We start from the raw sequence: 26,415 nt of genomic DNA, 5'->3' as shown, positions 1-26,415 counted from the left end.
ACAAGGCCTGATGGTACACACCTGAAGAGGCTGAGGCAGAAGCATCACAAGTTCATGGCCAGCTTTAATAATTTAGCAAGAGTCTGTCTACACAGGCATGCAGAATCCATCCCTTCCCCCCCTTCTCTCTCTCTCTCTCTCTCTCTCTCTCTCTCTCTCTCTCTCACACACACACACACACACACACACACACACACACACACACACACACACACGCAGCTGCAGAGCCCTGGGTCATACTCCAGTGCAGGCGCCAGGCAGGAGACAAAGGTCGCCAAGACTCCTGCGCCCGGCACCGGACACCACACAGCCTCTCCCCGACTCCTCCTGCCCTCAAAGCCAGTCTCGGCGGGTCTGGACTCTGCACCCCGAAGCCCAAGGCTGGAGCCCGCGCCGGCCCCTCCTAGGTCCCCAGGCAGCCCTGGCCTCGAGCTCCCGGCGTGCCAAGGTTTAAGGGGCTCGCGGGGGGCGGGAGGGGCAGTCCGGCCTCCGCGTGTGATTGGCTGCGCCGCCCGGGCCGGGCTCCCGCGCCCCGCCATTGGCCCGCGGCGGGCCCCGCCTTCCTGGGAGTGGGTGCCAGAGCCGCGCACTCGCCCTCAAGGAGCTAGGCGCGTGGCTGGGACCAACTAGCCGTGCCGTCCGAGCTGCGCAGCGCGCTGGGAGCCAGAGCCGGAGTCGGAGCCGGAGCCACCAGCCGGAGCCGCCAGCTGGAAGCCGCGAGCCGCGAGCCCAAGCCGGGCCGGAGCCGAGCCCGCGGGCTATGGTGAGTGCGGTTCCAGCCTGCGCACTGTTCTGGTCCAGCCTCGAGGGTCTCCGCCGTCCGCCGCGGATGGCACCTGGGCCCGCCCTACTCGCGGGGGCTGGGCGCCCGCTGCAGTGCAACCCCCGCTCGGCCCTTGGGAGCGTGGAGCAGAGGGGCTCCCGGGCAGGGCTCGGCTTGCCCCGGTCCCCACGCCCCCGCGCTGGATTCATGGCCTGAGGCCTGTCGCGCGGAGCTTGGTTCTGGGCAGCTGGCCCGGGCTGGGTGGGGAGGAGCGGTGGCCGGTTCGGCTTGGGGACCGTTGGTGCGGTCTGATTTGGGGCATCCGGAAGTCCTTTCACCCTGCTTGGCGTGCAGACCCTTGGCAGCGGGCTGGGTCAGGTTTGAGGGTGGTGGTGATTCCGAGGCTCTGAATCCACCTGGACCTGAGTGTCCGGAAAGCTGGGGGCGTTCTGGGGCTCCATTGGGAAGTGGTGTGTGGCTGCACCGTGAGCATTCGCAGGGCTAGACTGGGACACTCCGAGACTGCTGATCCCGCTGTGGCATAAGGGTTGGTGATTGGGGCCAGGCCAGGTTGGAGGCTGTCAGAGACCAGGGGCACTTGGAGGCTCCACGACCAGAGGTCTGGTCTCCCCAGCGTCTCCCAGCAAGTCTTCAGAGGAGGGGCCAGGTGCTGGCAGGGATGGGCAGAGGCACCAGAGAAAAGTGGGACCAAGGGGAGGAAGTTTCATGGGGGTCTCTGAAGCCCTCAGGGAAATCCTTTTGGTCCAGGCTGATCCAACATGGTCCTTGTCTGGAGGGAGTTGGCTCCGCCCAGAGCCAAGGCCTCTGGTCACCTCTCCAGGGCCTGGAGATTTCCTCTCCATCACCAGGAAGAGGCCACCTGCTTCTCTTTGGCCCTTTTCCAAGGGACAAGTACCTCTGATTCTGTCACCTACCAGTCAGGTTCTGTGCCCTCTGCAGTAGGCACAAGGCATCAGGTCAGGCCCCAGGAGAGCACGTGCCAGTGATGGTGGATGCCAGTCCCTGGGATGCAGCTCTTCTATTTCTCTTGTGATGCTGCTGCCAAGACTGAGGGGCACATTGGGAACAGCTGAAGAGCCCCCAGTGACTACCCAGGACCACTCCCTGCTCTGCTCAGCTCCAAGAGACTCCTTGCAAACTCCCTTTCCCTGTCAGTCACTTCTAGAATTTTCTTCCTTATGCACCAACTAGAGTCTTCCTCCTGTGTACCACCACCTACCTCTTTAGAGAACTGTGGCTTTATTCTACCTGCCAGAGCACCCACACACGGTCTTGGACTCCACGTACCTCTGATTTAAGAATCCCACAGGAATGCTCTGCTTGGTCAGTTTCACTGTTAGGGTGCATTACCCGGGGACCATCACTTGATTCAAAGTCTTAAAATATGAGTCATAAAAGAGGGTAAGTCTGTGAGATCATGTCACCCATTGTGCCTTCAAGCCCACTCTGACCTAAGTTACATGGAAGGAAGTCTTTTTTCCTCCTTAAAAACCATCATAAAGAGGAAGAGGGAGAGGTCCCCACCTTGCCTTGGTGACACTTTCCAGAACCTCACATCTGAGAAGCCTCCCAGCCCATCAGGAAGATTCCAGATTCTGGCATCAAACAGTTCTGGGTTCGAGTTCCAGCTCCTCTACTTCCCCACAGGGACTTTGGTCAAGTTGCACCATTTTCCCTGGGTTACAACTTGGCTCATCAATGACAGGAGATGATAAGTCTTATCTTCTAGGGATGACTTGGAAATTGGTTGAGATAACCCAAGTGAGAATGTTTTGCTTGGATATAGCTTAGTTTCCTTACTTTTACAACCTTGAGCTCAGGTTGGGAAGTTCTACCTAATGTCTGACTTGTTTGAAAGTCTGGAAGAAGGATTAATGTTTATCATGATATGAGGAGAAGAGGACAATGATATGTAGATAATATTTTGTGTGTCATTCAACAGATATTTATTGAACACTTATTATATACCAAACCTTGTGCAGGGGAAGAAAAAACTGAAATACCATGTTAGGAGAGCAGTCCTTCAATGTCTACCTGGTCCTCAGGCTATGTGGCATGTCCTTAGGAGAGGTGGCAGTATCACACCAGGAGAGGGCTGACTTCTGGCTGGAGAGATGAGAGAAGGCATCACTGAGCAGGTGGCATGTGAATTGGAAAATTCATCCCAGTTCGGGGACCTGGGTGACATAGGAGCTGAGTGACATGGAACTCTGAAAGCCCAGGATGGAGCTGGCCTGGCAAGTGTGTGAGGGAGCTGGGAAGAGAGGGGGGAACAGGTAGAGGGGGCAGGGGCAGAGAGCAGGCTGCAGCAGGCTGAGTGGAGGCCCCAGGGTGGGTCTTGACACACCACCTGTGACAGGCTTCCTTGGCCCCTGTCATTTAGCTCTCCCCCAAACAGGGGTCCCTGGGCCGTCATTCCTGAGGTGGGGGTGATTCAGGACTGCCACAGCGTTTGCCCCTGATCTCCTGCTCTGTGGACACTGAAGTCTAGTGCCCTTCCCCTCCAGCGTGGCCAAGGTTCCCCTGGGTCCTGATGGGGCTCCTTGGCAGACCGTGTGGGCTGCTTCCTGCTCTGCTGCCCGACTCCCCCAAGCTCCGCTCCCCACCAGGTCTCTCCCCCGTGGCAGGGAGTCAGCACTGATCTTAAAAATCAGTGGAGGGGCTGGGCTGGGGCTCCTGGGGGAGCGCTCCCCAGGTTCCAGCCTCAGCACCACCTAAAAATAAATAAAATAAAGGCATAAAAATATAATAACATTATTAAAAAGGAAAAAAAACCTCAGTGGACCCACCCCACCTCCGTGCAGGCTGGGGATGAGGTGGCTTTTTGTACCCCCTGCCTCTGGCTGTGCTCAGACCACCCAACATCAGGCACAGAGAGGTGTGTGAGGTTGCCAGGGCACAGTGCCAGGACAGGCACCCATCGCCTGGATGTTTGAGACGTGAGCCAGACAGGCAGGCTCCGGGGAAGGAGACCAGCCTAGCTTCCCCTCTGCCCATTCCCAGCGGGGGCCTGAGAGCTGCGGGTCATCTTTACTCCCAGTGGTGGAGCTGAGGACAGGTCCTGGGCCCAAGTTTGAATCCTGTTGAACTACCAACTTGCTGTGTGACCTTGGGTCAGCCACCCTCCCTGTTTGTGCACCTTCCCTACCAAGGGGGGCAGATTGCTCCGCTTCTTGGGGTACCATTGTGAGGACACAATGGGTGCGGACACCATTAAAAACACGAGGGGCAAGGTTATCATTTGCAGGTAGGAGGATGGCCGCATGCCAGGCCACTGTCGTGCCTCAGCCACTTGGACGGCCAGCACCTGTCTGGTAACCGGGTTAATCATGTTTCCTTGCATTGCTAGGTTTGGGGTAAGTAAGGATGTTGTTGCTTTGTGTTGAGGGGTGAGCCCTCGTTTCCTGCCAGCAGCTGCCCCTGGCAGACGAGGAGCACCAATCACCTCTACAGACAGCAGAAGGCAGCAAAGACTTGAGGTGGGCTGTGTAGCTCTAGCTGGGGCCCTTCCAGAACGCTCGATGCTTGGCTGGTCTACCTGTCAATGAGGGCTATTTCTCTGGGTACAGATCTTTAAGTTATGACAAATGCAGAAAAGTGAAAAGTCACAACCCTGGCTCTCAGGAGCCCAGAGTCCAGGAAAGCCATGAATGTCAGGAAGAAACTTTATAAAGCTTTACAAAGCTCCAGGAATTAAAGGAAATGGGCCAAAAGTCCAGGGAGAACCTAAAGGAGCCTTTTCAAAATTAGGGGCATGATGGATAGAAGGGAGAACGAAGAGGGGGCTGGCCTGAGGGCAAAGCTGATACCTGAGTATATTTGCAAGGGCCTGGTAGGTCTGTTAAGTGACCTGGAGGAATCTAGTACAGAGGGAAGTGATGGTTGGAAGGGCTGTCACATGTGGGCTCTGGGCCTGAATTCGAGTCCTGACAGTTAGTGATGGCTGCCCAGCCATGGATACAGCTCAGCCTCTGTCTCCTGTCCTTGGCAGTGAGATACCTACCATGAGGGCCGTAGTGAGAAAGGGAGTCTGCTTCAGGACAACACCTGCCATTGCTGAAGCTGGGGATCTGATCGGGTTTGTTTTTTCTCTCCCGTGGCCTGACCCCGTTCTATGAAGAAGTATGTAGATTTCTTCTGGAGAAAAAAAAAACACAATAAGCTAACTTTATATTCCTTTCCTTTATTGAAAAAATCTAAACAATCCTTTTCAAGTGGGCACCTCACATTTCTCATGGTAAACTGAGGCTCAGAGAAGCCCATCAGCTTGCTCCCATCCCATGTCCACTAGAAGTTGAGCCTCTGGAGGCTGCAATGCAGCAGTAGACCTGGGGTTTGCCCCTGAATATGCCTGAGAAGCACCTGCACTCCATGAGGGCAGCGTCTCTGGACCCGCCCAGAGGAAGTCAGGTGGAACAGGGCCTGGATGGGGGCTAGCACTTCAAGGTGCTGGAATTCTCCAGGTCTTCTGACACAAGTGGCCCGAGTCCATGCTGAGATCCTTGGCCCTAAACCCCACAGGTTCCTTTCCCTCTCATGACACAGAGCATCCTTCACAATGCTGTCTTTATCTGCCCTGTTTAAGCCTCTGACCCAGATGCATCCTAGGGACACTCTGCTCTGGCCACTAGACTGTGCTAGACTGTCCACTAGACAGTCACTGCCGTGGGCAGCCCATAGAGGAGGCCTGAGCACATGAACATCCTGCAGAGCGAGAGATGACCACTTGGAGGGCTGGAAACGATCCAGGTGTCCTGGGCCTTGCCCTCATCTTCTCTCCCTCCCCTGGGGCGGGGTGCATGAGGCCATGCTGAGCCTGTGTCCCCTGCTGCCCTGGAACTTCTCTGCTGAGTCTGACTTTCTCTGTGCTTTCAGCTCTGGGGCCCTAATCTCCCTTCCTCTCCTTTGGGTCTCCCAGTCTCTTCCCCCCGGAGCTCTCTCACTCTTTCTCCCAACATCCTGTCTGATCTCACCCCACTAAGCTCCCCAGCATCCCGCCTGCCAGAATGGAGCTGGGAGGCAGTGACTAATGAGCTTGGAGGTGAGTCATCCGCTAAATATAAAATCCCACTCACGTCCCTGGATGCAAAAGATTCCAAGCTCTGCATCCTTCCCCCAACTCCATCCTTCCTCAGGGGGCTGAGAATTTACTCGCGAACAGAAAATAGATAAATACCACGGAGCAGCGACAGCAGCAGCATCCTTGCCCTTCAGCTCTCCCCCTTGCGGGTCTCCCGAGGCAGCAAATTCCCCAGTCCCTCGTTTCTCCAGCTGTCCTGGGAGAAAGCAGCTAATGGAGGAAGACAGTGACCCCTAAGCCCTGCAGAGTAAGTAAGGAGGCGAGATTCATCTTCAGGATCTCCCCTTCTCCCCTTCTTGATCAGGTGACCCCCAAACTGCCCATTCTCCTGTGGAGGGAACCAACCCTTTAAACACGCTTATATAAGCAGGCACCAGGCAGCACTTGAACACGGATGGTGGAATGATGGGTTTCAGGTGTGTACCCTACTCGTGGACAGGTGTCTCTTTTAGTATCACTGATTCCTCCCACATAGCTGGCGTCTTTATGGGGGCCGACTGCTGGGGTCTTTTATTTCCCTTGGATTTTGGATCCTTTATATGCATGTGTAGATACATTCCCTACACCTACCCCTATGTTCACACCTACCTGGACATCCCATGTCTATGCCCACATGCACATCTACACCAGCCTGTGTGTATTTAATAGTTGGCATTTACAGTGTCACAATGTCATGGTGTCCTGAACTGGATTCACACCTTACATGGATTGTGTCTGTCCACTTCCTGCATCTTGTTAGATAGACTCTATCACTATCCTCAATTTATAGAAAGCCAAATTTCAGAAAGGTAAAATCAATTGTCCAAAAGTTTACTGAGAACCAGGACTATATACTTTACCTCCAGGCTAAACTAGTAGCCTTCAAATGTTTTGTGATGCAGATCCATTGACGCAGAGGGCACACACCTGTGTACATGTGAGTGAATATACATGTGTGTCCATGTGCCCACATGGGCATACATGTGAAACACATGCTTTGGGAAATAACACTTATCCTGCCTTCTAATTTCATCTACCTCATTCTATTCTATTCTATTCTATTCTACTCTGTCTTTTCCATTCTGTTTTCATTTTATTTTAAAGATTTTGGTGCCCACCAGTGGAAAACACGGGAAAAATCATACCTAAACTGTACTAATCACTCCATTGGACAGTACATGGAGAGCAGATTTCTATCCTAGGATTTGGAACTAACTTCCTCTGATGGCTTTAGGCAAGTGTCTTCACTTCTCTGGGCTTTGTCTTCCTAAAATCTGTTTATAATGGAGTTTTATTATGTGACCCTGGAGGCTGGGCTTATACCTTCCTGCAACAGTTATAAGTCCTTTGCTTCCATGAGTGATACTCTGAAGGTCTCTCTCTGGGGAAGACATAGGTCAATTGACTTCCCCCAGCCTCGTGCTTCATGAGTATATATCTGCACACACATGTGATGCAGGAGACAAACAGTGGCGGAGGGTCTGGAACGTCTTCACTCTTCCTTCCACAGCGCCCTCAATCATTTCATGCAGAACACAAAGGCAATACATTTTCCATCTTTTAGGGATTTGCTCTGATGTGGAATGGCACATTTTATCATATAAAATGTTAATTTGATTCCTCTCCCCATCTTTTTATTTGTCTGCTTCTTTATGTCCTTCCGTTCTCATGCTTTTTGGAAGGAAGAGGAAAGACCACTTCAGTGGAGGTCAGGAGGTAGAGGTGGCAGTAAAGGGAGACAGAAAAGGAAAGATGGGAATTGACAGGTCAGAAGAGTGTGTCTGGGGAGAGCAGGATTATGCTCCCGTCTCTTCTCCGCCTCTGAGTCCTGTGTGAACTTGAGCGTGGCCCCTGCCCTGTCTGGGTGTGCATGGGATATGAGGGAATTAAACAAGGCCTCCTCCCACCTGAACATTCTAGGGTGAGGAGGGTTATGCACCTGAGGCAGGGAGGAGAGAGAACAAGACGTTGGGTGAGCTCACACAATGGCCACTCTAAGAAATCCCTGAGGATGAGACTCACTTAAGTTTTCATGACTCAAGGAACCTGCCATTCTCTCCTTGGATACATTCAAAGTGTGCTTGTCAAGTGTTGATGAGTTTCAGACTTCCAAAGTAGCCTATCATAGTTGGGGTCATTTTGTGGACAACTTACATACCAGTGCTAAATGTCATAGAATCACTTGAGCAGGTCACCCATGGGCATTTCCTATTGCTATAGATGAGGCTCCTTAGGAGAAATGGTTTGCTTAGGTCTGGAGATTGGTTGGACCTCTTTCTCTCTGACTTTGGGGTGAAGAAGTGTAGAGCTTGTATGCTTCATCAAAACTCCATGCATCCCAGGTACACTCTGGGCCAGGCAAATAAGTTTCACCTCTAGAATTTGGTTGTATTGGTCAGCTTTTCATTGCCAGAATAAAATACCTGAGGAAGGATAATTTTATAAAGAAGAGAGGTTTACTAAGTCCACAGTTTTAGAGTTGAAAGTCCAAGCAGCACAAAGCAGACTCTGGTGAAGTCCCCTTGGCAGGCCATGGGAGCATATGTGGGGTGGGAGCAGGGGAGGATCACATCTCAAAACGAGCCAGACAGAGGTAGGATGGGGGTCATGCTCAGATTTTATAACAATCCTCTCACAAGTTCTAATCAGACAGTGAGTACATCCATAAGAAATTAATTAAAAACAAACTATGGGTAAATGGCAGAAAGATCAATATAGGGAAGGGAGCCAGGGGTGGAGAGAGGGAAGGAAAAGAAGAGGTACTGGGTTTGGAATTAGAACAAGATATATCCCATGCTTTTATAATCATGTCAAAGTGGATTCTATTGTCATGTATAATTAAAAAGAATCAATGGGGGAAAAACAAAGTAATCAGAATTCCATGGGAGATCCCTTAATCACTTTTGACCCTGGACCTCCCACCAGACCCCTCTCAATACTGTCACCTGGGGTCTGAGTTTTCAACACAGGAGCCCTTGGAGGAACAACATCCACCTCTCAGCCCTGGCTCTCCACAGCACAGCCCCAGGGCCGCCTGCTGAGGCAGCTGATGCCCAGCACCAGGGGCACCATCCACAGAGCCCCTGGGAAGATGCCCAGGTTCTGCTGTGAGCTCCCTTCCCCTGTCTGGAACCCCTCTCATGGTATCAGGCCTGGTGCTCTTGCCCTCCATGACCTCTGGGGTAGACAGAGTTCTGGTGGTAGTGGTCTGGAGCTTCGGGTCACAAAGTGTTTTAGTCAGTTTTTTTTTTCCTGCTGTGACTAAAAGATCCTGACCAGAACAATTGTAGAGGAGGAAAAGTTTACTTGGAGGCTCACCGTTATAGAGGTCTCAGTCCATAGACACCAGGTTCCATTCCATTCGGGGCTCCAGGCGAGGTTGACCACCAAGGCACAAGAGTAGGGCAGAGGAAGGCAGCTCCCATGATGACCAGGAAGCAGAGAGAGCAAGGTCTCCACTCTCCAGATACAAATATATACCAAAGCCACGCCCTCCAATTTCCACCTCCTCTAGACACCCCCGCCTGCCTCTAGTTCCCACTCGGTGAATCCCACCAGGGGATTAACACACTGACTGGGTTAAGGCTCTCACAACCCCGTAATTTCCCTCTGAACCCTCTCACACTGCCTCGCCTGGGAGCCTTTGGGGGACCCCTCACACCCAAGCCATAACACACAGGAAGCAGAGTACCTATCATCTGTGTCCAGCCCCATCAGAAGCCACCTGAAGCTTAGTTTTCTAATTGGCTACTGATTTCATATGCTGAAGGGCCTTCAAGGGGTCACCCTGATGGCTCTACCCTGTTCCCATCTGCATTCTTTTCCCCTCTTCCCCACATCAGGGGCTGGCGCTGCCTCTGTCAGGGTCAGAGAATCCTCTGGCAAGAGAAGGAGGATCACAGATCATCACACTTGGGAGCAACAACAGCCTGCACCTGTGGAGGTTCCTGAGCGCTGCTGTGTCGGGGGCACCCACTACGTGTCAGCAACTTTTGGGAGACACCTCCCATCCGAGCCATTACACAAAGGAAAATTTTGTGTTAAAGTTTAAAATGAAAACCCATCCTTAAAATGCAGTAACCTCTGTCTCAGGAGCAAGACCCGGATCCGAGAAGTGGGATACCTGTGTGCTCCTGACCATCTGATCCGTAATGACCTGATCTTCCCTTTTCCAGTTAATTAGGGAGAATAGGGCTGGGGGCTGCTGACCTCTGTGATCAGGAGGACTCTTGGAGACCTCTGAGAGCCTTAGAGAAGGAGAATCAGCTGAAGAAAGCTTTCTTGCAGGTGCAGTAGGAGAAGCAATGGTGCTGGCTTGAGCAGGCAGGGGTCCGAGCATGTGCTTCAGATAAAGAAATCCATGTTTTCTTATCCAGGAGAGATGCTTGTCAGTTAATGGGGCAGGAGGACACGGTCCCTTGCCACCTGTCCCTTCCCCATGTGAGCCCACAGGAAGGGAACTGGCACAGGGAGATGGAGCCCCATCGCCATCTCATCACCTGGAAACATAAACCTGGCCCTAAGAAAGTGAGGACTCTGTGGCTCCAGGTGCCCTGTCACTTTCTCCGACCAGGAGCCCATGGTGGACATGGGAGACTTTTCCTCAGACAGCCTCGTCCCAATATTGAGGTCACTCATAGCTACCAAGTGGAAAGAACGTGTCCCAGCATGACCCTCACTCTCACCTAACCTGTGTGCTGCTGCTCTTCCCATCCAGGGGCCCAGCTTCCCCACCCCTGGCCTCACCCCTGCCTAGCATGGGGCCAGCGCTCGGCTGATTCTGTTTGTTTCCTGGAATCAAAATGAGTAGGGGTTGAGGAGGAAAGAAGAAAAAAGGAAAATACTTAGCATTTGTTCTATGAAAACTCATTGTTCACCGGGTGCAGTGCTGCACTCCTGTAATCCCAGAAGCTCAGGAGGCTGAGGATCATGAGTTCAAAGCCAGACTCAGCAAAAGTGAGGTGCTAAGCAACACAGTGAGACCCTGTCTTTAAATAAAATACAAAATAGGGGGGCTGGGGTTGTGGCTCAGTGATAGAGCACTCACCTAGAATGTGTGAGGCCCTGGGTTCAGTGCTCAGCACCACATAAAAATAAATAAATAAAATAAAGATATTATGCCCAACTACAACTAAAAAATAAATATTAAAAAAATTTAAAAAAATTTTTAAAAATACAAAATAGGGCTGGGGATGTGGTTTAGTGGTCAAGTGCCCCTGAGTTCAATCCCTGGTACCCTGCGCCTCCCCACTGCAAAAAACAAAACAAAACAAACAAACAAAAAAAACCCCACCACCAAAAAGCCCTTATGTTCTATCAAAATCCTTGAAAAAAAAAAACTCAGAATTTACACCCTTCTTTTTTTTAGGCCCACAGTTTGGTTTTCTTTATGTCTCTAACCTTTTCATTCGAGGCCTGAGTGGAGCAGGCTAATTGGCATCTTGAAGACCGGGTGAAGGGTAGTGGAGGTGACTGCCTCCCACCATACACAGGAGGAACCAGAGTAAGAAACAGAGAAGTCCTGAGCATGTCTAGTGCCCCTGGGACTCAGGAGATGGATGGCATGTGTTCTCCTCCATTGCTTGACCCCCAGTAAAAAAAGTCACTAGATTTTATTGCTTATGAGTGGTCAGCCCTGGGCAGTGCACTTTACCTGACCACTCCTGTTTCCTTGACTTTCCTTATTTCCTTGATTAAGTTGCCCACCTCTGCTGACTGTCTATGAGAATTACATGAGATTTGAGGGATGTTTAGCAGTGAACCAGGATCTCCCCTGGGGGTTCCACTACCTTCCCCCAGACCACCAGAGTTTGCTCATTTCCAAAGCCTTGGTCTCCTCTTGATTGGCAGACCTACGGGGAGCAGGGCAGAAACTGTGAAACCAGCCTACCCTGTGCTGGAGGCCTGGCTTGGTCCCATGTCAGCTGTGAGACTCTGGACTAGTTTCCTAACCAGTCTGACCCTCAGTTTCCTGATGTGAAAATTTGGACTAATGATTCTCACCTCCCAGAGGTGCCTGGAGGATCAGCTGAGATGGGACAAGGATTCACACACAAGCTCAGCTTGGCCCTGGCCCTGCCTATCCTGACCCCTACCCACTCATGGGCCCCCAAAGGGGTCCTTTTCCTTCTGTTCCACTGCTCAGGCCTGTTGCTACTTTTTGGCAATTTTCTAGTAAGGAATCCTTGCCTCTTTCACTTTGGGGAGTGAAATGGAGGAAGCAGATCCCAAGACTATCTTCCCCAAAGGTGACATGACTTGGGATCCCCACTATAGGGGCAACAGAGAAAGGGAGCCCACTCTAGTTTCACCCTTCGCACTCAGCATGAGCATACAGGACTTGCATTTTATGCCCTTTCTGCACCTCGTACCTCTATGGTGACCTGTGAGGTAGACGGATCCTGACAGAGCCATTTAGTATTCTGTTCTGCCCAGACACCCAAGGTGACTTTATAGGCGGCGCCAAACCAACTGGTGTTGTCTGAACACATGACACATCTGACCCCCTAGTGGCCATAGAGGGAAAGGCATTGGCTGCTCCCAGCTAAGCTTGCTGAACGCCCAGCAGCATGACCCAGTACAAATCCAAGGTAAGACAATAAATAGAGTCATCACCTGGATTCATTCAATCAGCAAGCTTTACTGGAGTGTCTACCAAGTATGTGTGGTTCTAGGTAGTGGGATCATGTGGGTGATCATGCCAGGCAACAAGGAATGGTCTCAGCAAGATGGTGATGATGACTTTGCAGCACTCTTTCCATCACTGAAACTTGAATTTGAACAACCATCCAGACACAGAAATTCCTTCACAAGAGCTAAGAATCCAGGTGAGGGATTACAAGGCCTGGATAGGAAGAGACACATTAGAGAGGAAGGGAAGGTGGATTCACATTATCCTTGTAACCTCTCCATAGCTTGTGCCATTCACTATGGAGAGAGGTGCCCTGCATGGGGGTGAAGGAGAGCCCCAGTCAGTCTCAGTGCTGGACAGTTCCTACTGATCTAGCCTCAGAAGTTTGACAGAAGGGCTGAGTGGATATTTAAAAAACAGGATCCAACAGTATGATTCCTACAAGAGACTCACTTCAGTCTTGAGGATACACAACTGGCTGAAAGTGAAGAAATGGAAAAGGATATTCCACGAAATAGTAACCAAAAGAGAACAGAAGTGAGTGCACTTACATCAGAGAAAACAGATTTTAAGACAAAAACTGTTGCAAGAGAAAAAAAAAGTCATTATAGAATGATAAAGTCATAAATATATGTGCCCAACATTGGAGTCACTAAATATATAAAGAATATATTAGCAGAAGAGAAGAAAGAGATAGATAGCAATGCAATAATAATAGGAGACTTCAACTCTCCAGTTTCAATAATGGATAGAATATCCAGACAGAAAATCAATAAAGAAAGCATGGAGTTAACATTATAGATCAAATGGACCTAGCAAACTCAGAGCGTTCTATTCAACCACAGCAGAACACATATTCTTTTCTAGTGCACACAGAACATTCTCCAGGATAGATCATATATGAGACCACAAAACAATTCTTAACCCATTTAGGAAGATTGAAATCCTATCAAGTATTTTTCCCAACCACATTGGAATGAAACTAGAAGTCAATAATGGCAGAAAAGTTAAAGTCCACAAACGTGGAAATCAAAAGATGTCCTTCTGGACTACCAGTGGGGCAAAGAAGAAATCAAAAGGAGGTCTGGGGGTGTGGATCAGGGGTGGTGCTTGCCTAGTGAGGACCAGGTTTGATTCTAAGCACTGCACATCCAAAAAAAAAATAAGTAAATAATTTAAAAAGGGAAATCAAAAGGGGAATAAAAAATGACATTTTAAGACAAAGAAAATAAAAACAGAACACACCAAAACTTATGAGATGCAACAAAAGCATCACTAACAAGCAACTTAATCATACACCTACAGAAACAAGGAAAAAGAGAAAAACCCAGCCCTAAGTTAGCCAAGGGAAGGAAATAATAAATATCAGAAAAGAGATCATTGAAAAAAGTAGAAAACAATGGGAAAGAACAATGAAGCTAAGATTTGGTTGTTTGAAAAGATAAAGGAAGTAGATGAACCTTTACCTAGCCCAAGAATAAAAGGGAGAAGACCTGAGTAAATAAAATACTTAGGAATAAATTTAACCAAGGAAGTGAAGGATCTGTATACTGAAAATTATTATAAAACACAAATGGGAAAGTGTCCTGTGTCATTGGAAGTAATAATACTGTGAAAAATGTCTCCATCACCCAAAGTGATCTACAGATCCAATGGGATTGCATCAAACTAAAAAAAATTCTGCACAGAAAAAAATAAATAAATAAACAATAAAACAAAATTTAAAAAAAGCAACCAACAGAGTGAAAGAGACAACCTGAAAAATAAAGGAAAATATTTCTAAAGCGGACGTTTAATAATGGATTAGTATCTAAAATATAAAAGGAATTGAACAACTCAATAGTAAGAAAACATAATCTGATTAAAAAATGAGCACAGAACCTTATTAGATATTTCTCAAAAGAAGACTTACAGTAGCCAAGAGATCAATGAACTACAACAACAAAACAGTCAACATCACTAATCATCAGAGATCTGCAAATCAAAACCACATGAGTTGTCACCTTCCATCTACGAGAATGACCATCATCAAAGACAGAAACTAACAAAAATTGGAGTGGACACAGAGAGAAGGTAACCCTTGGGTTCTGTTGGTGGGAATGCAAATTGGTACAACTATCATGGAGAACACTATGGAGTCTCTTCAAAAGATTAAAGCCAGAACTATCATATGATCCAACAATCCAATTTTGGGTAATAGCCAAAGGAAATGATGACAAAGAGAGATGTCCACTCCTATGTCCTTTGCAGCTTTATTCATATTAGTGAAGATATGGAATCAACCGAATATCCATCAATAGATGAAAGGATTAAGAAAGTGTTGTGTACATGGTGTGTGTGTGTGTGTGTGTGTGTGTGTGTGTGTGTGTGTGTGTGTGTACATACAATGGAATATTTTTCAGTCTTAAAAAGAAGGGACATACTGACACTCTATACAACATGGATGGACTTTGAGGATATTTGCTAAGTTAAATAAGCCAGGTATTAAAGGGTAAGCACCATGTGGTTCCAGCTAGGTGAAGTACCTGGAGTCATCAAGCTCATAGAGCAGAAAGCAGAATGGTGGGAGGCTGGGGGAGGAGGACACAGAGGATTGCATTTTAATGGGTACTTTTAGGGAGGGAGAGAAAGTTCTGGTGCTAAGCAGCCCTGGCTTGACCATTGGAAGAAGATGGCCATACAGCTCAGAAGGACCCTGTGATGCTACTCGCCCTATAGCCCTGGCAGAGGTCCTCTGTGAACCTGGGTTTTCTGGGTTGTCCTAGGCAACCTGACTAAGCCCCCAGCATCCCTGGGCCACATGCACCCATGTCCCCACCCAGCTTGCCCTCCTCAGACATGTGTAGATAGTGTTATCCACCAAAGCAACTGGGACCTCGGTGAAGATGAGATCCTCACACCTCTTCTGTACGTACCCAACAGATCTCAGCAGTAAGCCTGCTGCTGCCTCTACATACAGGTGACACACGAGAGGACAGCCACTCAGTGCTCTGAAACTTTGTCCTCTTGGTTGGTAGGTGTGGAGTCAACAAATGCTTCCCTGATGCAAGACAGCCTGGAGCCTAGAGCAGGTCACCTGTTCTAGATACTTCCTTTCATCGGTAGAGAACGGAGGCCCTGAACAGGATCTCCCCAGGACTGCTGGGTACATGAGTGACAAACCTGGGGCCAAGTCCTTCTGACCCATGCTCCCTTCACACCATGGGCCTGCTCCTGTCCCACCAGCCAGGGTTGTAGGGACCCAAGTCCACAGACGACCCCAAACTTTGTTCTTGATGCTGAACTCCTTTCTTCCCCAGATTGGTCTTTAGAAATACTCAAAATTGATAAAGTGACTTTATTGGTAGTTTTCCTTCTGTTCCCAATTCAGTTCAATAAACAGCCAAATAAAATAAGAATAAATAAAATAAATAGGCAGAAGAAAATCATAATAATCAGAACATTTCTCAACGGTAAAGTTTCAGTGATGGAAGAAGTGAGTCATGTTCTAGAGAATTCTGCCAGAGAGTATTTTCCCTCACTCTTCAGATGGAGCAACGGAGCCAGAGAGGCACTCGAGGGGTGGCTGTGAGGAACGAGAACCAATCATTTAGCACATTTATCTAAAACCACACACACCAGTCCACATTATCCTATTCACCAGAGCCACCAATGTATGCTTCATCCCTCTGTAAATGTCTGTTCCCTGCAGCACAGACCAACAGTTCCTGGAATTGCATCCAACGTGCCTTGAGGATAATCATAGTTGTGGTTTCAGAGATGCTCCAATAGCATTTATATAATACTGTGAAATTTACAGGTAAGCATGGAATCTATGCTTAAGAAAATATTCGTTTTGGACAAGTGATTTATCAGACAGTGACAGGATTTGGAGATGTGGGAGTGAGTTCAAATAATAAAGAAACATCTCATTGGGCATTTTCTTGGCCCAGCCCTTAGGGGAAACTTGCCAGTCTGTGTGGCAATACACTGAGAGCCCCAGGACCTTCACTCATGAGTGATTGAGGACAGGCCTGGGGAGAAGGGCCATTCAGGATTCTGAGCTAATCTGATTATCCAACGCATGGGAGGAGTGTTAGAGAGAATGAGTGCTTTCTCTCTCCTTCCAACTTGCAATAAGTGCTAGTTTTGTGTGCTGACTGGCTCCACAATCCTCTGGAAGGGACCCCGAGACTTGAGCTTCATTGGGGTCTGTTGAGTCCTATTTTGGGGACAGTGCTGCGAGCCTGTGCCCAGGAACAGAGAGCTCTCCCTGCTCTGCTAAGTGCAGCCCTCACCGTGCCCTGTGCCTTGGGTTCAGAGAAGACATTTTTAATTCATAAACCATAAAGATCATCTTTTATAGTATGTAATTCAGTGGCTTTTTGTATATTCGGATTGATGTGACCATCATCACTAACCAATACTAGAACATCTTCATCACTTCAAAAACAAACCTCATGCCCACTAGCAGTCACACCCAATTTCCTCCCTTCTTCTTCCCTCCAGTTCCTGGCAACCACTAATCTACTTTCTGTCTCTTTAGATCTGTTCATTCTGGACACTTTGTATAAATGGAATCATATAATATGTGATTTTTGTGGTTGACTTCTTTCATTTAGCAGAGTATTTTCCAAGTTCATCCACATGGTAGCATGTATCAGCTCTTCATTCCTTTTTAATGACTGAGTAGTCTTCCAGTGTACGAATATACTGCATTTTATTTATCCCATTATATGTTGATGTAATCAAGGAGAATTTGGGCACTGTTCTGTGCTGCACTTGAAGCCTACAGACAATTAACATGTTTTTCCATTCCCTCATCAAATCAGTGTTTTAGGAAGATGGCTAAGGCAGGCCTGTGAAAGCCACAGGGGCAGAGATGAAGGATGATGGGTTTTGGTTGTTGGTTATTCTTCTAGACAGGAAAGAAATATCAAGGTCACCTGGGAACGTTTGTGCCAGAAGCAAGCCTGATCTCCTCTCTCTCCCTCTCTCTCTCTCTCTCTCTCTGCATCTCTCAGCTTTCCTGTCTGTCACTCTTCCTCTCTCAGCTCAAAGCCATAAAGCCACAAGCTTTGAAGAGCAGCTCATCTTGGGGTGAGAGCCCCACGGTGGTTTCAGCCATGTCTCATATTTCCCCTGGCAGCTCTGTTGAAAATCAGCCAATCACACTCCTTCCTGGAATGTGCATGACTGATAATTGCCTCTTGCACAATTATCTGCAAAACTCTGTTGCTAATGAAATGAATGATTTAGTTATCCTGGTTAGTAATAGCCCACCTCACACAAAGACCACTGTGGCATCTGTGAGGCTGGCTGGGATGCTGGGGGAGGCACTTATCTGCAGTCCTTACAGTCACTCTCTCATCTTGGCTAACTGGGTGGGGGGGGAGGGTGCCCGCAGCCTGGTCCCTGCACCTTCCCCACGCTGCATCAAGAGCTGGGAGCATCTAGGGGCAAAACAGGAACAGACCCAAGATGAGCTTTCTGCTCGCGGATTGTGACCCACTAAAGTCTGAGGCTGCTTCCTCCCCGGACCTGGTGAAGGAGGCCTGTGATGATGTGCAATCTGCCAGGTTTACTGCGGTCCAGGGAGAAAGCGGCTGACTGGCAGACTGGGGCTGCATCGGGGCAGAGAGGAGATCAGGCTTGCTTCTTGCATCCTGAAACACCCTTCCCGGGACCCCACAGTGGGTGGCTCCCACCCTGGCACCCAAGGAGCACCCTTTCCTTTTCCCACAGCGCCAGACCTCCACTCCCCTGCTTCCCAGCAGGACCCTCCAGGACCCTCAGGTTCTAGCTCTATTGCCCATTTTCACTGATTTCTAAAGAAAGACATCACCATCAAGAAATGGAGAGAAGAGGGTACAGCTGGGGGATTGGAACTGATCAAGGTACATAGAGAGAAATAAGCATAGTTATTTGAAGAAAATTTTGTTGCAAACATAAATGCGCACACACACGCGCGCGCATGCGTGCACACACATACACACACACACAGTTCTCCTCCTCTGGTCTTCTGGAAGATTCTACTCAGGGGTAACTTCCTCAGTCTGGGAAATAGCTGTCCAGAGTTGTGATTGGAAATTTGCTTAAGGGACTTTTATGAAATGAGCAGAACCGTTCAGCAGACTATTCACAAGAGAGCTGGGTACTGGGGGCTGTTGGAGGAGCTGGTGTCTGTACATGACCTGACCTCACCCCTCTTACTGGTTTGGCTCTGGATAAGCCACTTGATCCACAGCAAAATTTAGTAGGTGCTCAAAATATACTTGTAGAGCTACGTGTTTATTTATTTTGACAGCTACCCACATGTCCCTTTCTAAATATTTTGATGCAGCTTACAACAATAATAATGAAACAAAGGAAGAACTAAATTATGTGAGAGGAATACATTGAGTGAAGAATATAGTGAAGTTAAAGATGAGATCAATACCTGAAAATTATGAGACCATAGAGGCTGCACCTTTAACCCTGAGAGGCACAGCCCTTCCTGATTTTGATAGACACTTCCCTGGGTTCTGATCAAGAGGATCTGTGGGGGCAGAGGGTGGTGCCCTGGTGGCACTCCTGGGTGGAGAAAGAGAAGGGCCTGGTGAGGACTACTTTCCTCCTTGTTGGCACTTATCAATGCGAGCCAGATACCGCCCAGCTCATTTTCATTATCAAGAGTGGCTGTTTTCAACATTGTTTACAGAGTAGCGATGCTCTTCTAAAATCCAATGGAGAGTAGGGACTTTGTTTAAAGTTCCTATGGGGCTGGGTACTGGCCAATTTTCTAGGCCTCTCATTCCCTACATAAGAACTGCTCGATCCCAAGGGTCTGAAAACCCCTCTCTGTTCTAGGTGAATGGATGGACGTCAGGAAAGAAAGAGGGAGAGAGGGAGGAGCTGGGGGGGTGGGCAGAAGGAAGGAAGGATTTTTATTGCTACTTTATAACATTGTAGTAAGAAACAGCAAGAATATTTTTACTTTGATCTGGTAAATTGGGACTTCCTTTTCATGTGCATCGAACTGCCCTTTGATTCTTTAAATCCAAATAAAACAAATTATGATGTCAAGAGATTGAAGAGAGAGTTCAGTGGGTACTATCCTTGTTAAGCATATGGGCTCTGGAACCAGACTGCCTCAGTTTGAACCCTGGCCCTTACTTATTAGCTGCGTGATACTGAACAAGCTACTTACCCTTTCTGTACCTCGGTTTCTTCATTAGTAGAAGGGAGTGTCAATAGTACCTACCTTGCAGGGTTGTTGTGAGCATAAAATACACTAGTGTGTATGTGGGTTTAGAATCATGTATGACACAGGGTGATGATGTAATCAACACTGGCTGTTGTTATGGGTGTGGAAGTGTGTGATTCCTTGCAGTACCAGTTTTTGCACATATAATTCCTGGCCCTCCGGTAGGTATCCTATTTAACTTCAGGACCCTACAGGGGGCTTGTTCACTCAGCAGATGGCCAGGGATTTGTGCTGCAGTGAGTTCTGTGAATGTGGTTGGTTGGGCAAGGACGGGGTGGGGCGGCTTCTGTGCCTTTTGCTGTTTTGCTGGGGAAGACGAACTCTGGAGGCATCCAGGTCCAATCTTAATTTATGGTTGTGGGATGTTTATAGCAAACTCCTTCCTAGTCTATATGATCTGTAAGTCCAGAGGGTGTCTGCTGGATGAGAGGGTGGTCAGCGAATGCTTTCTTCCTAAGAGTTTCCCAGGCTGGGCTGGAGCAGAGAACCCTGAACTGCTGTGGGTTTCACCTAAAGTTCCCGGTCCTGTTCTCTGACCTGCTTCTTACGGACAAAATGGCATTGCAGGGACTTCCCAGGGTCTCTTATAAGAATCCTAAGGGGCCACATGCATGTCAAGGTTGTTGTTAGTGGCCCCTGAGAGCTGGCAGGGGCCACAGCCAGAACCTGGAGCTGGACAGTTCACACCTCCCCAACCTCCTTCTAGTCATGCTAGAAGGTTCCTGTGGTTCCACCTGTCTGTCCAGGTGGCAAGCTATCATTACCTGAAAGGACTTGCAATTTGCTTTGCAAGACCAAACTCTCAGGCTGAAGTCGGTGGTAACGGACAGTGCACACCATGGAGGGCGAAGAGGAAAGGAGGAGAGGGAGACTTGGTGTCAGAAGTGGGACTTCTGTTTGAGCAGGAAGTGAAGGAAGAAGCTAGGAATATCAGGGATGCAGGAATGGGTATATGAGGGTGTGCTGGGCCGGGAGAGAGGAGACCAGGATGATGGGAGTAGTAAATGGCGTGTGGATCTTGGATGAGGAGGGTCTGCCTGGAGCATGGATAACCCGGAAGCCCCATTGGAATAGATTTGGCTTGATACTCTAGGAAACAGGACAGACATATTGGGAGAGGAGTTCACAAGGAAGGCCTTGTCTTCTGCCTGATCCTGGCTGGGAATCTTCCCTGACACTGTCAAGGGCAGTTGGAGTGAGGTCTGTCTCAGCACGTGTATAGGCACACACATATAGCTTACAGGTGTGACCAGGTGTGCTTGCACACAACCATTATCTCTGCTGAGTTTTCCAGTCTCTTAATCCTTCTGACTCTGAGCTTGTGATCTGGGGCTTACATACAAATGACTTTATAAGTCTTAGCAGGACCACAGGGTGCCATCATGTCAGAAGGGGAAACCAAGGGGCTGGGGTTGTAGCTCAGTGGTACAGCACTTGCCTAACATGTGTGAGGCTCTGGGGTCCATCCTCAGCACCAAATAAAAAATAAATAACTAAAATAAAGGTATTGTGTCCATCTACTAAAAATAAATAAACAAAACAAAGGTATCGTGTCCATCTACAACTGAGAAAAAAATTTAAAAGAAGGTGAAAACAAGGCACTGTATTCTAAAGAAGCTGGTTCTAGGAGCTGCCCTTGAATTATTGTGGAGTCCGATTTCACGTGGGGGCTGCTGGGACTCCTTTATTCAGCAGTCTGGCTTCTAAAATGGTTTCTTTCCCTCATCTCTTATAAAGCCAGGGAAGGGTGTTACCTGAGAGAGGCTATTTGGACAAATCATTTTAATCATTTCTCAGTGGTGCAATTTGGTGGAGGGAGCGGGGAGGGAGAGGGTTGCTCCTGGGGTTTCCAGTCACCCCAGTACTCCTTTAGACCATCAACGAGTGGAGAGTGCGGTGGGGAGGGGGCTTGTAGAGGACTCAGAAGGCTCAGAAAGGTGATAACACTTCACCATATGGAAAAGGGTGACAGAAAAAGGAGGAAGACTTAAACTTTAGGTGATAGGGGGTGGCCAAACCTGGGGATGCAGGTGATGTCCCAGTGCATAGTGTTCCTCGGATAGAAGTGTCTTTGGTAAGAGGGAGGAGTGTGAGGCCATGTGTTCTGAGGTCACCTCCCCATAGTACTGACCACCTGAGTTCCTCCTGTCCCCTCTTGAGAGCTGCCGCCATCATCCCTTGCCCTATTAGTGGCTACCTCCCACTCCTGAGTGCCTTTTATTCTCTTTCTCCCTTGGGCTGTGAGAAGGGCAGAGTGCCCAGCCAGGGAATGGACATGGATGTGTGTGGTTGTGCATGTGTGTGTGTGTGTGTGTGTGTGTGTGTGTGTGTGTGTGTGTGTTTGTGTGTGTGTGTGTAGGGGCTGGGGCTGACAGCAGGTCAGAGCACAGGAGTAGAGAGCTTCTGGCAAGTGAGGCTGCCCTTAGGTCAGCTCTGTACCCTGGAGCCCAGAGGACTCTTCACTCAGACGGCAACAGCCTGCAAGACCCCGAGAAGCCAGAGCAGCTTCAGTCACTGACCAGAGGAGACCCCGAGGAGCCCGGGAGGAGCCTCAGGAGTAAGTTAGGCTCTGAAGGGCTGGGTGTGGCTGGGCTCAGTGAGAGGTGGGAGAAGCCAGGGATGCTCAGAAAGATCTGGACCCACAGAGCAAGAGAGAAGAGGAAAAGGGAAACTAGGAGACCTTCGTGCCCTCGGTCTGTGGCTTGATGCACAGTATCTTCATCTCTGTCCCTTGGGCCCTGCAATTCAGAGGTCACAGCCGGGGGCCAGAAATTCCAAGTAAAGGAGGGAAGGGTGTGAGGTGTGATACCAGTGTGGCCCATGGGGTCTCCCCAGTGGTGAATGGTGGGTGGTCATAGTCAACATTTGAAGGCAAGAATGGAGGGGTGACCCTGAGGCTGGTGGTCAGGCTGGGGAGACTGAGGAACCAGGTTCTACAGGCCCTCAGTGGGTAATAGTAAGTAGAAGGGGTGGTGGTTTTGGACAAGACCCAGATTTTGCTTCTACTTACAGGTGTTCACAATGACAGTACCCTGGAAAGCTCTGGAATAAAAATACCTGGGCTTTAGGTCGTGGAGGTAGGAGATGGTATCGTGTAATGAAAGGTTTCATTTTTCTCACCTGCCACAGCCTTAATGTCAGATGCTTGGGAAACAAGAGGTGGGGATGAATGGGCCTTGGAGCTGGCTGATGGGAGGGCTCGGGGCAGGTGGGTGGCCAGTCTGCCTGTGACCTCTCCCCTTTGCTTCTTGAGATTCACAAACAAATTCCTGGTTCCTGGTGCCCAGGCTGCTCCCTGTCACCCTCTTTGTTGTTCTCTGCCTCCTTCAGGTGATGGTGGGCTCCTGCTCCACATCCTGATGGGACTCTCTGGAGCTGACAGAACCCTTTACTGCCTACAACTTGGGCCTGGTGCTTCTTTCAAGGTATATGTTTTATGAGGTAAGCCTGATCAGCGCTTTCTGCAGAGTTCCAGCATCTGTTACTCCTTGGGGAGCCCAAAGGATAAATAAAGCCATGAGCTTCTGACACAAAAAGTTCCAAAGCCTAGGCGGGGACATAGGCAGGGGCTGGGATTCTGTTGGTCTTTGACTTCTCCATCCCTGTTACCAACTTCTGTCCTCCATTTTCTTAAATAGAGGAGCAGAGGTCCTCACCGGCCTCCCTCCTCATACAGGGGTGTGGTCAGGCCCCCAGAGCTGGGCTCATCACTGTCTTTCTACCAGTCTTTCAACCCCGGCTGCCCTTCTCCCCTGGCCTCCTGACAAATGCCCACACAGCCTTTAAACTCAGGTCAGTGGTCTCCTCTCTGCAAGCCTTTCCTCTCTCTCCCAGGCCTGGCTATTAGCTTCCTGCTGGGTTTCCACACTCTTGCTACAGGCCTCTAACCTCAGCAGCAGGCCGCTGGAGCCCACTCCACCAGCTGCGGAGCGCTGGTTGGTGGGTCTCTTCCCAAGTCCATGTTCAGGGATGTCTTGCTAAATAGCTTGAAGTCATCCCCGGCAGTATTTACACCACACAAATTCACAACACCACAGATCAGTGCTTCTTCTCCCACCCTGAGAGCCTGGCTGGCATGTTTGTCTCCTCCCCAATGGCAAGTCCATCAAAGGAAAGGGCTGGGTCCTACTCCTGTTTGTAAAGGCAGGCCCAGCCGAATGTCTGGTATTAAGTGAGAAATAACTTGCCAGACAGGAGACTTGTCCTGGGAAACTTGTCAATTGTGATGACAGTATATTCTGCTGCCCCCCACCCCCATACTTCAAACACTGTCACACCCTTATCAACTTCCTTCTTAAAGCACTTAGGAGCTGCCTTTGCCTGTAAGACCAGAATTTAAAGCCTGGAGGCAGGGGATTTTTTATCTGCCTTGTTTTGTCCCTGTGAATGGTGTGGAGAAGTGATTAGTACAACACTACCAAATGAGTCAATAAGTAATCAAATCTAAGCTCCTTAACACAACTCTCAGGCCCTTCACTAGACCACACGACTCTCCCTCAGTCGCTGTAGTTGCTTCCTCTGGGTAGGAATCCTCCCACTGATCCTCTCACCAGCACACAGGGTTAGGACCCAAGGCCAAGCACCACCATAAAACCATCTCTCCTTCCCCTCCATTTGCCAAAGGCCTCTTCACTCTTGCATCTCTGCTGACTTCCAGAACACCCTCTGCCTTTCTGTAGTAACAACCTTAAAGATTAGGATTATTTCCTCCATTCTTTGTGGGGCTCTGAGCTCCTTGGAGGCAGGGCACATGTGTGGATGGCCTTGGGTTCACCCTGGCCCTTCACTGCCTAACTTAGTATCTCACATGTGGGGAGTCATATCTGTGGTCTATGGTTTACTCACATAAAAAAAAATAGAGACTAATGAGATGTGTGCAAATGCTGTCTCTGATCTATCCACTTCAGGGAATAGTATGGGTTAGCAAAATCTAACCCAGTATCACTAGGGGTTGGAGGGGGACAGTGCTGTGGGGAACATGACCAAATCCAGAATCAGCCTCATGGGCCCTGGTGTCTGATCTCATGGTGGAGTGGCCTTATGACTCGATAATTTGCTTTTTCCCTTTCCCTTCCAGTTCATGGCCACCTTGCTTCTGGATGACTGTAACTACTTCTGCCAGCCAGTGGACTACAACCGAGCAAGCTCAGGGTGAGGGTACAGCAGGAAGTGGGACAATTAAGGCTGAAGAGGGAGGGTTGGTGGAAAGACCCTCATATAACAAGCAGAACTGGATCAAGACAAAGTCACCAAGCTCTCTGATGGGAGGCTGGGGACTGGCTGGTTAGGCACAGGCTTTGGAATCAGAGGAGCTCAGACCTCAGTTTGGACATGAGATCTGCCAGTTACTGGCCATGTGACATACCTTTTTTGGATCTCAATTTTCTTATCTATGTAATGGGGATAGGAACACTTACTTTATAAAAGGAAACTTTGGGGAAAGATTGAATTAGACAATGTCTGAGTGTTTAGCTCTGAGACAGGTGCATATTACTGGTATCTAAGTGGTAGTTATTTCATTATTGCCAGCTGTTCTCAGTTTCAACTGGAAGTAGAACAAAAGGCTTCCCAGCAGCAAGAAAGCTAAGCTTTGACAGGTCACCGAGTAGTGATAGGCATGTTGAGTCACTGGGGTTCCAACAAGGAGCTAAAAGTCTTGCGACTCAAAATATGGTCCACAGACCAGCAGCATCAGCATTGCTGGGAGCTTGTTCAACAAGCAAAATCTGTGCCCCACCTCACACAGCAAGCACATGGATTAAGAATCTGCTTTTCAATAAACAAGATCTGCATGTGCTTAGGATTGAGCTGAGCATGTTTGGAAAGTCCTCCTTTGACCACTCGAAAGCTGTGCCACCTTATTCCTGGGCTAACAAGCAGACAGGTAGGCAGGCACTTTGGGAACACAAAGTGTGCAGGAACAGAGAGGGCTGAATCCTGCCCTGCTGGGCAAGCTGTGCCACCAGCAGGACCAGAGTCTGATGGAACTTCCCCTTCATGCCCAGCAGATGGCGAGCGTGTGCTGGTGGTGCTACTCAAAGGCTGCTGAGTCTCTAGGCAAGGTGAGACTCCCCAAGCACTGGCTCCTTTACAGTTCTATCAGCCAGGTCTCAGGCGGTGTTTTACCTGCCCAGTGTGAATGCTTTCCTCCAGCATCCCTGTTGGATGTAAAGCCTTGGTTCTAGGATCTGACTGAGGAAGGATGCTCAGGGACTGATGTAGCATCTCACTGCTACAGGCTTCCACCGAGTCCCCATTGTTCATCTATTCACCTGCATAAAAGTAGTCATTTTCCCCCAATAGCAAATCCAGAGGGTTTGCAGCACCTAGTGGGTCAAGATCATGATGTGGGGTGGTGGTGATGAGAAGGTGCTGAATCCTCCCTCCGTCCACTGCCCTGCTTACTTGTGAATTTACGTAATTGTATGATTCTGTGTGTATGTATGTAAATTGTGTCAGGGAAAGGGCCATGTGCATATATCTGAACACACATCTTGAAATAAACATGATGCCATTTGTGTTTCTCTTCATTGGTGTTATTTGTCTCTTCTGTAAGTCTCTGGAAGTGCCATGCTGGCAGATAAAAGCCACTGTGATTCTCCTGTCTCACTGGGGGACTTGGAATTCCATTAAGAAATCTTTGAACACATGCTAAGAACCTTCAAAGGGAGACAGGGATGAAGAAGAAATGAGATCAAAATGGGCATAACCATACT

The 26,415-nt window shown here is 48.9% G+C and overlaps 1 long non-coding RNA gene across 4 annotated transcripts; it reads left to right on the top strand.

Moving 5' to 3' along the window:
- Nucleotides 1-585: 585 nt before the first annotated feature.
- Nucleotides 586-26,229, top strand: LOC144372414 (uncharacterized). 4 transcript variants are annotated; one of them, XR_013432436.1, is made up of 6 exons: nucleotides 13,156-15,619; nucleotides 16,166-16,273; nucleotides 22,146-22,256; nucleotides 22,712-22,776; nucleotides 23,030-23,140; nucleotides 24,777-25,760. It is a non-coding gene; the product is annotated as an uncharacterized LOC144372414 (long non-coding RNA). The 4 variants fall into 4 exon arrangements; XR_013432437.1 differs by lacking the exons at nucleotides 13,156-15,619; nucleotides 16,166-16,273 and adding an exon at nucleotides 586-763 and having other exon boundaries at nucleotides 22,126-22,256; XR_013432438.1 differs by lacking the exons at nucleotides 13,156-15,619; nucleotides 16,166-16,273; nucleotides 22,146-22,256; nucleotides 22,712-22,776 and having other exon boundaries at nucleotides 22,783-23,140; nucleotides 24,777-24,850; nucleotides 25,708-26,229.
- The last annotated feature ends 186 nt before the right edge of the window (nucleotides 26,230-26,415 follow it).

This window comes from Ictidomys tridecemlineatus, unplaced genomic scaffold, assembly GCF_052094955.1.
Source record: "Ictidomys tridecemlineatus isolate mIctTri1 unplaced genomic scaffold, mIctTri1.hap1 Scaffold_102, whole genome shotgun sequence".
NCBI classification, from domain to species: domain Eukaryota; kingdom Metazoa; phylum Chordata; class Mammalia; order Rodentia; family Sciuridae; genus Ictidomys; species Ictidomys tridecemlineatus.
This window is presented reverse-complemented; position numbering and strand designations above follow the sequence as displayed.